The sequence below is a fragment of the Neoarius graeffei genome, chromosome 3 (assembly GCF_027579695.1).
Source record: "Neoarius graeffei isolate fNeoGra1 chromosome 3, fNeoGra1.pri, whole genome shotgun sequence".
In the NCBI taxonomy this organism is placed as follows: domain Eukaryota; kingdom Metazoa; phylum Chordata; class Actinopteri; order Siluriformes; family Ariidae; genus Neoarius; species Neoarius graeffei.
In genome coordinates this window covers 117,938,388-117,951,779 of record NC_083571.1, presented here as the reverse complement: position 1 = coordinate 117,951,779, position 13,392 = coordinate 117,938,388, and positions in this window count along the sequence as shown.

Genomic DNA, 13,392 nt, shown 5'->3' with positions numbered 1-13,392 from the left:
GGCCTTTCTTCCCATCCAGGGTGTATTCCCACCACACACTCAGTGTTCCTGGAACAGCCTCCTGATCCACGGTGACCAGGATAAAACATTTACTCAACACGAGTGAGTGATGAGCAGTGCCCTTATAAAAACTTAATGAGGTATTTACTTTTATTCTCTCCACATTCACTGGATATGAGCAATTGTGCGCTCTGATTGGTTACTCTACTACTAGGATATCAGCTCATATACCCTGAGTAGAGAAAAACAAAATGGCAGAGCGTGCTACTGAATCAGCCAAGGATGAAATAAAAACTCTACTCAAAAACAAAGCACAAAATAACATGTAAGAATATTTTTTTCATGAATTATTGTTGTATTTTTCACAAATTGTTCCTGTCATTTTTTTAGACTGGTTCAAAAGCTCAAAGAAGTTTGAAAATTACAGAACTGAAATGCCCGAGGAAGAATTAAATACACGTCTAAAGTTATTCTATTCTTCGGCACGACAGCGAGATGGCACTTTCTACAAAAAAACAACACTAAAGTCGATTAGTGCTGCCATCGATAGGTTTTTAAGAAGTCTGCCTAAGCGGAAATGATTGTCAGATGTTTTGTAAAAAGTTATTTATCAAATTAGCAAAAATATAAATGCTCTGTTTCTCAAAATCCAGTGAATGTGGATAGAATAAAACAGTTACTCCACTCAATCTCGTTGTACAGGGATTATAGCCGATATGAGCTCATGTACGACTCGATTTCATTGAATAACTGTTAATTATAAACTCTAAAATATTTAAGTGTGGAATTTGTAATGCTTTTTGCCCTCAGTGGTAGCCTCGTGTGTTTTTTTTTGTTTGTTTTTTTTAAATGGCTGAAGCAAGAGCTATAGTTTCTCAGTGAAAAATGCTGGTGTTGATTTGAGATGCTCTGACCCTATAACACTGTGTAGTTTATTCACTGCACACTTTCACATATTTCACACACTTCAGATATTTACACTTTTTCGACCTGTGGTTCTCATCATGATGAGCAGCGTGAAGCAGAACCAGCTCGGCTTAATTTATTTTATTTAGTTACAGTGGTAGAACTCATAACCCACCCTTAGCGAAGTGTTTATATTTAGTATTGTGCTGTCTGAGAGTTTGACTGGTCATTAGAATTAAATGGGTTTAATCCAAACCTTAATAAGCCAGGTTGCTCTGTAGCTGTATTAAATACAGTTAGGTCCATAAATATTTGGACAGACAACATTTTTCTAATTTTGGTTCTGTACAGTACCACAATGAATTTTGAACAAAACAATTCAGATGCAGTTGAAGTTCAGACTTTCAGCTTTAATTCAGTGGGTTGAACAAAATGATTGCATAAAAATGTGAGGAACTAAAGCATTTTTTAAACACAATCCCTTCATTTCAGGGGCTCAAAAGTAATTGGACAAATGAAATAATTGTAAATAAAATGTTCATTTCTAATACATAATAATAATAATAATAATAATAATAAATTTTATTTGGAGCGCCTTTCAAGATACCCAAGGACACTTTACAAAGAGTGTAGAAATTGTAAATAAAAGTCAAAGTAGGGGCGGCACGGTGGTGTAGTGGTTAGTGCTGTCACCTCACAGCAAGAAGGTCCTGGGTTCGAGCCCCGGGGCCGGCGAGGGCCTTTCTGTGTGGAGTTTGCATGTTCTCCCCGTGTCCGCGTGGGTTTCCTCCGGGTGCTCCGGTTTCCCCCACAGTCCAAAGACATGCAGGTTAGGTTAACTGGTGACTCTAAATTGAGCGTAGGTGTGAATGTGAGTGTGAATGGTTGTCTGTGTCTATGTGTCAGCCCTGTGATGACCTGGCGACTTGTCCAGGGTGAACCCCGCCTTTCGCCCATAGTCAGCTGGGATAGGCTCCAGCTTGCCTGCGACCCTGTAGAAGGATAAAGCGGCTAGAGATAATGAGATGAGATGAGAAGTCAAAGTAGAACTAGTTAAAGGCACAGAAGCATGACACAGAATCAACAACAAAGTAAAAACATAGATGATGTAGCAATACAATTAAAATAATAATAATACAATAAAAATCTCATCATCTCTAGCCGCTTTATCCTGTTCTACAGGGTCGCAGGCGAGCTGGAGCCTATCCCAGCTGACTACGGGTGAAAGGCGGGGTTCACCCTGGACAAGTCGCCAGGTCATCACAGGGCTGACACATAGACACAGACAACCATTCACACTCACATTCACACCTACGCTCAATTTAGAGCCACCAGTTAACCTAACCTGCATGTCTTTGGACTGTGGGGGAAACCGGAGCACCCGGAGGAAACCCACGCGGACACGGGGAGAACATGCAAACTCCACACAGAAAGGCCCTCGCCGGCCACGGGGCTCGAACCCAGGACCTTCTTGCTGTGAGGCGACAGCGCTAACCACTACACCACTGTGCCGCCCTACAATAAAAGTTATTAATAAAAATAATAACCTCAATCATTCAGCATTATGATGAGAAAGCAAGGGAAAAAAGATAAGTTTTGAGCATGGTTTTAAAAGATGAAAGGGAGGTGCATTGACGCAATGAAAGTGGGAGGCTGTTCCAGAGTTTGGGGCCAGCCACACTAAAAGCCCCATCACCCACAGATCGGAGATTTGTGGAGGGGGTGGTGAGAAGGAGTGTATCAGAAGAGCATAAATTTCGGGTGGGTAAGTATGGAGTGAGAAGACTAGAGAGGTAGGTGGGTGCTAGGTTGTGCTGGGCCTTGTAAACAAGGAGGAGAATTTTGAAATGAATGCGAAATTTAACAGGAAGCCAGTGTAGCTGATGGAGGATGGGTGTGATGTGATGCCAAGGTCTAGTATGGGTGAGGAGTCTAGCTGCAGAGTTTTGGATGTGTTGTAGTCTGTTTATTGATTTACTTGGAAGCCCAATGAGCAGGGCATTGCAGTAATCAAGTCTGGAGGTAATGAAGGCATGAATTAGGGTTTCTGCAGTGGGGAGGCTGAGTGAGGGGCAGAGTTTGAAGACAGTTTTGAGATGAAAAAATGCTGTTTAATGATGTGTTTTATGTGTGAATCAAAAGAGAGAGCTGAGTCAATGATGACGCCCAGGTTTTTCACTTCAGAGGAGATGGTGGTGAAGTAACCTGGGATGAAGAACTGCGCAAAATTTAACTTCTTCAGCAGTGTTGGAGTGGCAATGACTATGGCTTCGGTCTTGTTATGATTGAGTTTGAGAAAATTGTGTGTCATCCAGTTACTAATATCAGACAGGCAGGTGGACAATTGTGAGAGGGGGAGTGGATGAGAGGGTTTAGAGTGAATGTAAATTTGTGTGTCATCAGCATAGCAGTGGAAGTATAGGCCATGCTGACGGAGGATGTGACCCAGGGGAAGGATATAGATGATGAAAAGCAAGGGACCTAGGAGAGAACCTTGTGGAACACCATGTGGGAGATGTGCACTAGGGGAACGGAAATCACCAATGGAGACAAACTGTTCCCTTCCTGTGAGATATGACCTAAACCAGGAAAGTGCAGTGCCAGTGACGCCCAGGAGTGATTCCAGCCGTGTGAATAGAGTGCTGTGGCAGACAGTGTCAAATGCAGTTGTTAGATCCAGCAGTAGGAGGATGCTGAAGTGGCCTGAGTCAGCAGCAATCAGCAGGTCATTTATGACCTTGACTAGGGCCGTTTCAGTGCTGTGCTTGGCCCTAAAGCCAGATTGAAGCTCCTCCCACAAGCTGTATGATGTTAAGTGGTCTTGAAGCTGGGAGGCCACAGTACGTTCTAGCAGTTTAGAAATAAATGGTAGATTTGAAATGGGGCGGTAATTCTTAAAATCATCCACAGCTGCTCCAGATTTTTTGAGGACAGGCGTAATGGCTGCAATTTTTAGGGAGTGGGGGACCACACCTGTCTGGAGAGATGTATTTATGATTTTGGCAAGAAGGGGACAGAAAACCCTTTGTTGGCAATGACTGCCTGAAGTCTTGAACTCATGGACATCACCAGACGCTGTGTTTCCTCCTTTTTAATGCTCTGCCAGGCCTTTACTGCAGCGGTTTTCAGTTGCTGTTTGTTTGTGGGCCTTTCTGTCTGAAGTTTAGTCTTTAACAAGTGAAATGCTGCTCAATTGGGTTGAGATCAGGTGACTGACTTGGCCATTCAAGAACATTCCACTTCTTTGCTTTAATAAACTCCTGGGTTGCTTTGGCTTTATGTTTTGGGTCATTGGTCATCTGTATTATGAAACGCCGACCAATCAGTTTGGCTGGATTTGAGCACACAGTATGTCTCTGAATACCTCAGAATTCATCCGGCTGCTTCTGTCCTGTGTCACATCATCAATAAACACTAGTGACCCAGTGCCACTGGCAGCCATGCATGCCCAAGCCATCACACTGCCTCCGCCGTGTTTTACAGATGATGTGGTATGCTTTGGATCATGAGCTGTACCACGCCTTCACCATACTTTTTTCTTTCCATCATTCTGATAGAGGTTGATCTTGGTTTCATCTGTCCAAAGAATGTTCTTCCAGAACTGTGCTGGCTTTTTTAGATGTTTTTTAGCCAAGTCCAATCTAGCCTTTTTATTCTTGAGGCTTATGAGTGGCTTGCACCATGCAGTGAACCCTCTGTATTTACTTTCATGCAGTCTTCTCTTTATGGTAGATTTGGATATTGATACGCCTACCTCCTGGAGAGTGTTGTTCACTTGGTTGGCTGTTGTGAAGGGGTTTCTCTTCACCATGGAAATTATTCTGCGATCATCTACCACTGTTGTCTTCTGTGAGTGTCCAGGTCTTTTTGCATTGATGAGTTCACCAGTGCTTTCTTTCTTTCTCAGGATGTACCAAACTGTAGATTTTGCCGCTCCTAATATTGTAGCAATTTCTCGGATGGGTTTTTTCTGTTTTCGCAGCTTAAGGATGGCTTGTTTCACCTGCATGGAGAGCTCCTTTGACTGCATGTTTTCTTCACACCAAAATCTTCCAGATGCAAGCACCACACCTCAAATCAACTCCAGGCCTTTTATCTGCTTAATTGAGAATGACATAATGAAGGAATTGCCCACACCTGCCCATGAAATAGCCTTTGAGTCAATTGTCCAATTACTTTTGGTCCCTTTAAAAACAGGGTGGCACATGTTAAGGAGTTGAAACTCCTAAACCCTTCATCCAATTTTAATGTGGATACCCTCAAATGAAAGCTGAAAGTCTGGACTTTATGTCCATGTCCATTATATAACTATAACTTGAATATGTTTCAGTAAACAGGTAAAAAAACAAAATTTGTGTCAGTGTCCAAATATATATGGACCTAACTGTAAATAAAATATTTGACACGTTTAATGCATGCTCATGGAGTAGACGTAGTAGACTGAAGCAGGAGGGAGTAGAATACTACAGTAGAGTTGTGTGGAGTGGAGTACAATAGAGTGGAGTAAAGTTGAATGCACTGTTTGAAAGGACCTGTTAAAACTGACTTACAAATTCTTACATGTCAGTGGGTGAGTTTGTGTTCATTCTGACACGTTCACCATGTAAATGATTTTAACACCGTGTACGTCAGGAAGGTCGACACACGTGTGTAAAAGTGTGCTATATTAACACGTTATGTGCTGTCCTGGGGCGGCACGGTGGTGTAGTGGTTAGCGCTGTTGCCTCACAGCAAGAAGGTCTGGGTTTGAGCCCTGTGGCCAGTGAGGGCCTTTCTGTGTGGAGTTTGCATGTTCTCCGTGTGGGTTTCCTCCGGGTGCTCCGGTTTCCCCCAAAGACATGCAGGTTAGGATAATTGGTGGCTCTAAATTGACCGTAGATGTGAGTGTGAATGGTTGCGTCTCTCTGTGTGTCAGCCCTGTGATGATCTGGCGACTTGTCCAGGGTGAACCCCGCCTCTCACCCGTAGTCAGCTGGGATAGGATCCAGCTCGCCTGCAACCCTGCACAGGATAAGCGGCTACAGATGATGGGTGGTGAGAGAGAGAAACTTGGAAGACATATGATTGTAGTCTTGTGAGATGGGATGTTATCTGGGATTCTGAATGCTGTAATATAATAATGGAGTTCAGAATTTGTCTCCGTGGTCCGAAAGGAGAGATATGTGAGTGAGAAATTATATATTTTTCTTAAACTGATGATAAATTTTATTAGTGATATTTAGTCAATTGACACATGCTTCAGTTTCCTGAGACATTATGGGTGTTGATCATAATAATAAGGAGACAGAAACGGAAGTGAACGACAAATTTTAAAAGATGCAAAAATCACTCATAAAGATGTCATAATCTTTGAGTGTGTGCAGGTGATAATATTATCTTGTGACGTTTCATATAATCTCACCAACCAAGGGATGCTATCCATCCATCCATCCATTCTCTTTAGCTGCTTATCCTGTTCTACAGGGTCGCAGGCGAGCTGGATCCTATCCCAGCTGACTACGGGCGAAAGGCGGGGTTCACCTTGGACAAGTCGCCAGGTCATTACAGGGCTGACACATAGACACAGACAACCATTCACACTCACATTCACACCTACGCTCAATTTAGAGTCACCAGTTAACCTAACCTGCATGTCTTTGGACTGTGGGGGAAACCGGAGCACCCGGAGGAAACCCACACGGACACGGGGAGAACATGCAAACTCCACACAGAAAGGCCCTCGCCGGCCACGGGGCTCGAACCCAGAATCTTCTTAATGTCCCTTAAAAAATACAAGCCCCAGGAAAACTTGACTCAGCCCCTGGTAGGAGACCCTACCTACAGGGTACGCCTGATGCAGTACCATGTTAAGTTATGGATTATACTCTAAAGAACCTTTGTACTTCATTTTATCCTACTATGTTTGCTTGTATTGTTAATATCTGTAACTGCTTCAGAAGCATGGTATAGCTCAGCTTCTCTCTCTCTCACACACACACACACACACAAACTGGGACTCAAGCAGACAACCATAGAAAGGTTGTGCACTGGAGATTTTGTAGAGTGGAAATGAACAACAATGTAATGTACGAGTTTACACACTTAGGAAAACCGGAAGTTGCGATCTGCTTCTAAAAGAGAGTTTCCGACGAGGATGGGAGTCGAACCCACGCGTGCAGAGCACAATGGATTAGCAGTCCATCGCCTTAACCAGGGGTTAAATTGAGCCGGGGCTGTCCGGGGCTGAGCCCCGGCACATAAGCTCGGAGCGGATGGCATATGATCACGCACACATCAAAAGCAACAAACCCTTTTCACGATTTTCAGTTCTGAATAATTAAATATCGTTTTATTAATCAATAAACCCATGACTTTTATGAGATAGATCATAGTTTTCCTGATAACAAGACGACCTGTCAAAGCTATTTAGAACAGAACTTGCGATCAGAGATTCTGGTTTCTGGAACACTGCGTGGGTTGCCAATTCTGCTTTTTATAAGCGACTTTGGGGTTTCTTTTTTTTGTGAGCTCGCTTTAAAAAAAAAATCAGAAGTCGTGGTTTGCGGGTTTTTGGGCTTGTGTTTCAGCGTTGTGACTTGTTTATAATTTTCTCCGTACACCGTCTCCCCTTTTACCTGCATACGATCCTAATCCATCAGAGGTGCTTGAACGAACTGTCTGTGCATTTGGCGAGTTCAATTTCCATAGTCCCCAGTTATCGACAGAAATTAGCCAGGGGGAAGGGGGAGATGTCAGTTAAAGTTAGCTACTGAGATTGACCAAAAGTTGAGCCTAACGTTGCCTCAAGTTAGCTACCTTTGGCAAACATAAACAAAACACTCGTCTTGTGCTCTAGCCTTAATTAACTGTCGATACAGTCAATTTCACTTTTATACAAGAAGGTTAATAAATTGTTTTGTTGTCTTAGATTTTTAGAGGTCAGCAGCTAAAGGTTAAAAATGAGGAAAGCAAAGAGGAGGAAGCTTACAGATTTCTTCAAAAGGTGGGCAGCATCATATTTTTTTATTATTAAAAACAAAATATCAAATAATACTGAAGAGGGGAAAAAATAATACTGATCTAAATATGTTGTGTTTTTATTTTTAGACAGTATGTGTTTTGCTGCATTCAAATGATTGTGCTTCTATTTTGCTGCTATAATATGCTCATCTTATGTATGTTCTAGACAATACAAAAAGCACCACATGCCAAATAAATAATTGAATACATAATAATAACAATAATAATAAATGCTTCCAATGTTATAGTGTTGTTTGTATTTGGTTGCATTCACTGCATGAATATATTTGATTGACAATTTGACTGACAGTGTTTTGGCATATTTAACATTTATCCTCCAAAATAAATCAACTGTTTTGGTTTAAGATTGTGCAAGCCTTCAAATTTTCTCACTGAACATTTCTCCATCACATTTTTCACCTGTAGGCATGTGACAAGATTTAACATGATATTGCTCAACCTACCTCTGTAAAGTCAGCTAACAACTTATTAAAATGCACCAGAATTCAGCAAATAACATGTATGATAATAAAAAACTTCTGCGGGAGGACCCCCAGACCCCCACTAATCATTTCCTTCAAACCAATGTACAACAACCTGTACAATCTGTTACATTGGCCAACCAATCTACATTCAAACTGCCATAATGTGTAGGGGGGCACTACAAGACACACATAGGCCTACAACACACAGATAAGGTGTATATCTCTGTGCAATATGATATGGTTATCAAATTAGAGGGTTATTTTCCAAAAAGTATATTGGGGCAGGGCGGCGGGGGCGGGTACGAGGCAGAGCCCCCCCACATAACCTATCCCAATTTAACCCCTGGCCATAACCACTCGGCCACCTCATCTTCAGACTTTCAGAATTGTTTTTAAGATGGACCAAAAGAGACAAATAATAAATGAAACAAAAACAAAAATCTCACTGAATCACAGCTTCTTTTACATTTCAGTACTTTTCGCTACAAACTCTTTGAACATACATACTTCGCCCTGGAGCATTAGTGTTAGCAGCAGACACAGTTAAAGAGGACACAGTAAAAACAGCCCTTCTCATATCCAGGCTCATGGTTTCTGATGCAGTGCTCCATGAGCTTTTGGTTGTGTGAACTCAGATTGACAAACCACACTGTGAGGCAGCCAGTGAGGACACGCCTTCTGTTGTGCACTGGTAAACGTTAGTTGCTTTGTTCATCCCAAAGCTTTTAATTCACCTGAGAAAGAACAGATGTTGTTGTTGAACCTTTTTTGAGGATTCCGGCTCTAAGATTCAAGATTCAATAGTTTATTGCCATGTCAACACAGTTGATAGGAATTTGTTTTGGCACATCCCCAACATCAAATACATATGAAAAAAAAAGAAAAAGAAGAAGAAGAAAAAAAAACAGAACACATACCTAAGGGCAGACAGCCATGGGTAAAACAGACAAAGACAGTGAACAGTAGTGGGGTACCCAGTAGTCACTGGACAGCAATAATGGCTAAAAATAAGTTGCATTTAAAGTTGCATGATAAAGTGCATCTTAGAGTGTTCCAATGGTAAAGTGCATACCATGCATATAGAGTGCTACATATCATGGCAGTCAGAGAAGGTTCAGATGTCTGATGACTAGTGGATATGTGCTAAACCGTGATGTTGAGGTTCTCAAACTTCTATATCTCCTTCCTGATGGGAGGAGATTAAAAAGATGGTGTGCTGGGTGGGAGGGGTCAACTATGATTTTTCTTGCCTTTCTAATTAACCGCGATGAAAAGAGGGAGGAAAGTGAGGGGAGGTTGGCGCCTATGATTTTGGATGCTCTGCGTACAACCCTTTCCAGCCTTGTCTTGTTCCATGAGGTGGTGTTACCGAACCAGACAAGGATGGAGAATGTGAGAACACTTTCAATTGTAGCTCTGTAAAAATGAATCATGGCTGTCTGACTGACTTTAAACTTCCTGAGCTGCCGCAGGAAGTGAAGTCACTGATGGGCTTTGCTGATCTTGATGTTGGTGTTAAGGTCCCATGATAAAGATTCATGAATAGTAGTCCCAAGGAACTGGAAGTGAGTGACCCTCTCCACCTCCACCCCCTTGATAGAGAGAGTGGAGAGGGGGCCAGAGGTTTTCCTAAAGTCAACGACCAGTTCCTTGGTCTTAGAGATGTTAAGAATCAGGTTGTTCCTATCACACCAACCCACCAGCTCGTCCACTTCCCTGCGGTAGTCAGATTCATCCTTGTTTGTGATGAGGCCAACAACTGATGTATCGTCTGCAAACTTGTACAACAAAACTGAATTGGAGTGAGACTGACAGAAATGTGTGTATAGGGAGTACAAGAGGAGATAAGACACAACCTTGTGGTGCTCCGATGTTTAGGACCATGGGCTGTGAAAAGTAGTCACCAATTCTAACAACCTGCTTCCTATCACACAGAAAATTAAAAATCCATCTACAAAGTGATGTACTGACACCCAGCTCTTGCAGAGTGTTAATCAACTTTACAGGTACAACGGTGTTGAATGCAGAGCTAAAATCAACAAAGAGAACACGGGCATATGTACATTTCGATTCCAGATGTTGGAGGATGGAGTGCAAACAAAAGGATACTGCATCATCCACGCTTCTATTTGTTCTGTAGGCAAATTGCTGGGGGTCTAAGGTAATGCTGGACAGGTGCTTACAAACCAGGCGCTCAAAGATTTTCATAATGACAGATGTTAGGGCAACAGGCCTATAGTCATTAAGACAAGTGATTTTATGTTTCTTTGGGACTGGGATAATCACAGCAGATTTGAAACAGGCAGGCACAATAGCAAGTTGGAGAGACCAGTTGAAAATACAAGTGAGGACAGGGGTGAGTTGGTCAGCACAGTGTCTAAGTGTAGCAGACGCCACACCATCAGGCCCAGATGCCTTCAAGTTTCAAATCAAATCATCAAATCAAGTTTACTTGTACAGCGCTTTTAACAATAAACATTGTCGCAAAGCAGCTTTACAGAATTTGAACGACTTAAAACATGAGCTAATTTTATCCCTAATCTATCCCCAATGAGCAAGCCTGTGGCGACGGTGGCAAGGAAAAACTCCCTCAGACGACATGAGGAAGAAACCTCGAGAGGAACCAGACTCAAAAGGGAACCCATCCTCATTTGGGCAACAATAGACAGCCTGACTATAATATTAACAGTTTTAACAGGTAAAACCCTCAACTGTCCTCATGGGGCCGTCCTTCACAGGAGTGGGGCGATAAAACTCCGACCAGACACAGGGCACCAGGATGGATCAAGCAGGTCCGAGGGGCAGAAGAGGCCAGCATCTCAATCCCAGGATCAACATGTAACTCAGAGGGACAGATGGGGGGGGGGAAGAGAGAGAAAGAAAACATGTTGTTAGGTATGCCCTAAAAATGACAAGTATTAAATCTGTGTGGTAGGCTCGCAGAGACGAGAGTCTTTACATCAGGCATGACACACAATGGCATGTTAATATGGTAAAAAAATATATATATCATGACCTGCTCTGGCTGGATGCTTGATTGGGTGATGGGAGCACACTCCTCAGCAATGATGAGATGCAGATGGGACCCTTAGGCCTGGCCAAGACAATTCAGTTACATTTCACCGGGTCTGGGGCATGCAACAGAATGTCTGACGGCCGATTCCCTGCAGGCTACGATAGCCAGTCGAGGTCCCCACCGTCTCCACCAAAAGATTTCCTGTTGACTCCATGTAACTCAGAGGGACAGATTTGGAGTGGGGGGGGAGAGAAAGAAAACACAGGTGGTTAGGTATGCCCAATGTCACCTGAATAAGTAGGAACAGTATGCATATTGCACCGAGTACAAGCAGGGACTCCGGCAACTAACTATGACAGCATAACTAAAAGGAGAGAGCCAGAAGGTAACACAGGCATGAGGGAGCCCCGGGACATAAAGCAGCAGCCACTACACCATCAACAAACTCGAGTGAGCAAGCGAGTGGGGACTGACAGCATCCATACATCCCAGTTTACCAAAACACTCTATGTCTGAGGACCCTCCAGATCTACTCCTTTACCTCAAACACCATTAACAAAAGGCTTGACTAAACAGATATGTTTTCAGCCTAGACTTAAATGCTGAGACTGTGTCTGATTCCTGAACATTACTTGGAAGGCTGTTCCATAACAGTGGGGCTTTGTAAGAAAAGGCTCTGCCCCCTGATGTAGCCTTCACTATACGAGGTACCAGCAGATAGCCTGCACCTTTTGATCTAAGTAGGCGTGGCGGGTCATAGAGGAGCAGAAGTTCACTCAGGTACTGCGGTGCGAGACCATTTAGTGCTTTAAAGGTCAATAGTAGTATTTTATAATCAATACGAAATTTGATTGGGAGCCAATGCAGTGTGGATAAGACAGGGGTGATGTGGTCATATTTTCTAGTTCTAGTAAGGACTCTTGCTGCGGCATTTTGAACTAACTGGAGCTTGTTTATGCACTTATTGGAACATCCAGACAGTAAGGCATTACAATAATCCAACCTGGAGGTAACGAAAGCATGGACTAGTTTTTCTGCATCATGCAATGACATTAAATTTCTTATCTTTGCAATATTTCTGAGATGAAAGAAAGCTATCCGGGTGATGTTATCAATGTGAGTTTCGAATGAAAGACTGGGGTCAATAATCACTCCGAGGTCTTTTACTGCTGCACGTGAAGAAACAGAAAGGCCATCCAGAGTTACTGTGTAATCAGAAAACTTACTTCTAGCTGTATGTGGTCCTAGCACAAGTACTTCAGTCTTGTCAGAGTTAAGCAGAAGGAAATTTATAAGCATCCAGTGTCTAATGTCCTTAACACATTCCTCAATTTTATTAAGCTGGTGTCTCTGATCAGGTTTTGCAGAGACATACAACTGTGTGTCATCAGCATAACAGTGGAAACTAATACAATGTTTACGAATAATATCGCCCAGAGGTAACATATATAGAGAAAAAAGCCTTCCTGGTGTTTTGCTGGCGCAACAAAATTCTGACGTCATGTTCAAAAACAGTGGGTGGAGGGCCACCTTGTTCTTTGTAACAGGGGGCAGGCAGCTGAACACCGTCGTCAAAGCGGCAGTAAAAATTATTAAGCTTATCAGGGTCGCTGACTGGAGCATGATGTTTTGTTTTAAAGTCAGTGATGTCCTGCAGCCCTTGCCAGACACCTTTAATATCATTTGCCTGTAATTTTTTTTCAAGTTTAGCTTTATAGGAAGCTTTGGCATTCACCACAGCTCGCTGAAAATCATATTTCAATTTTTTGTAATTAGTCATGTCACCACATTTGAAGGCAGAGTGTTTCTTCCTACAGAGCAGTCTTAGTTCATTATTAAACCAGGGCTTACTGTTATTAAAGACAGTCACAGTTCTCACAGGAATGCAGACACTCTCACAGAATTGGATGTAGGCTGTGACAGTATCAGTGAAGGAGTCAATATCATCCTGGCCGTCAGACCAGAAGTTGCTCCAAACAGTGGAGT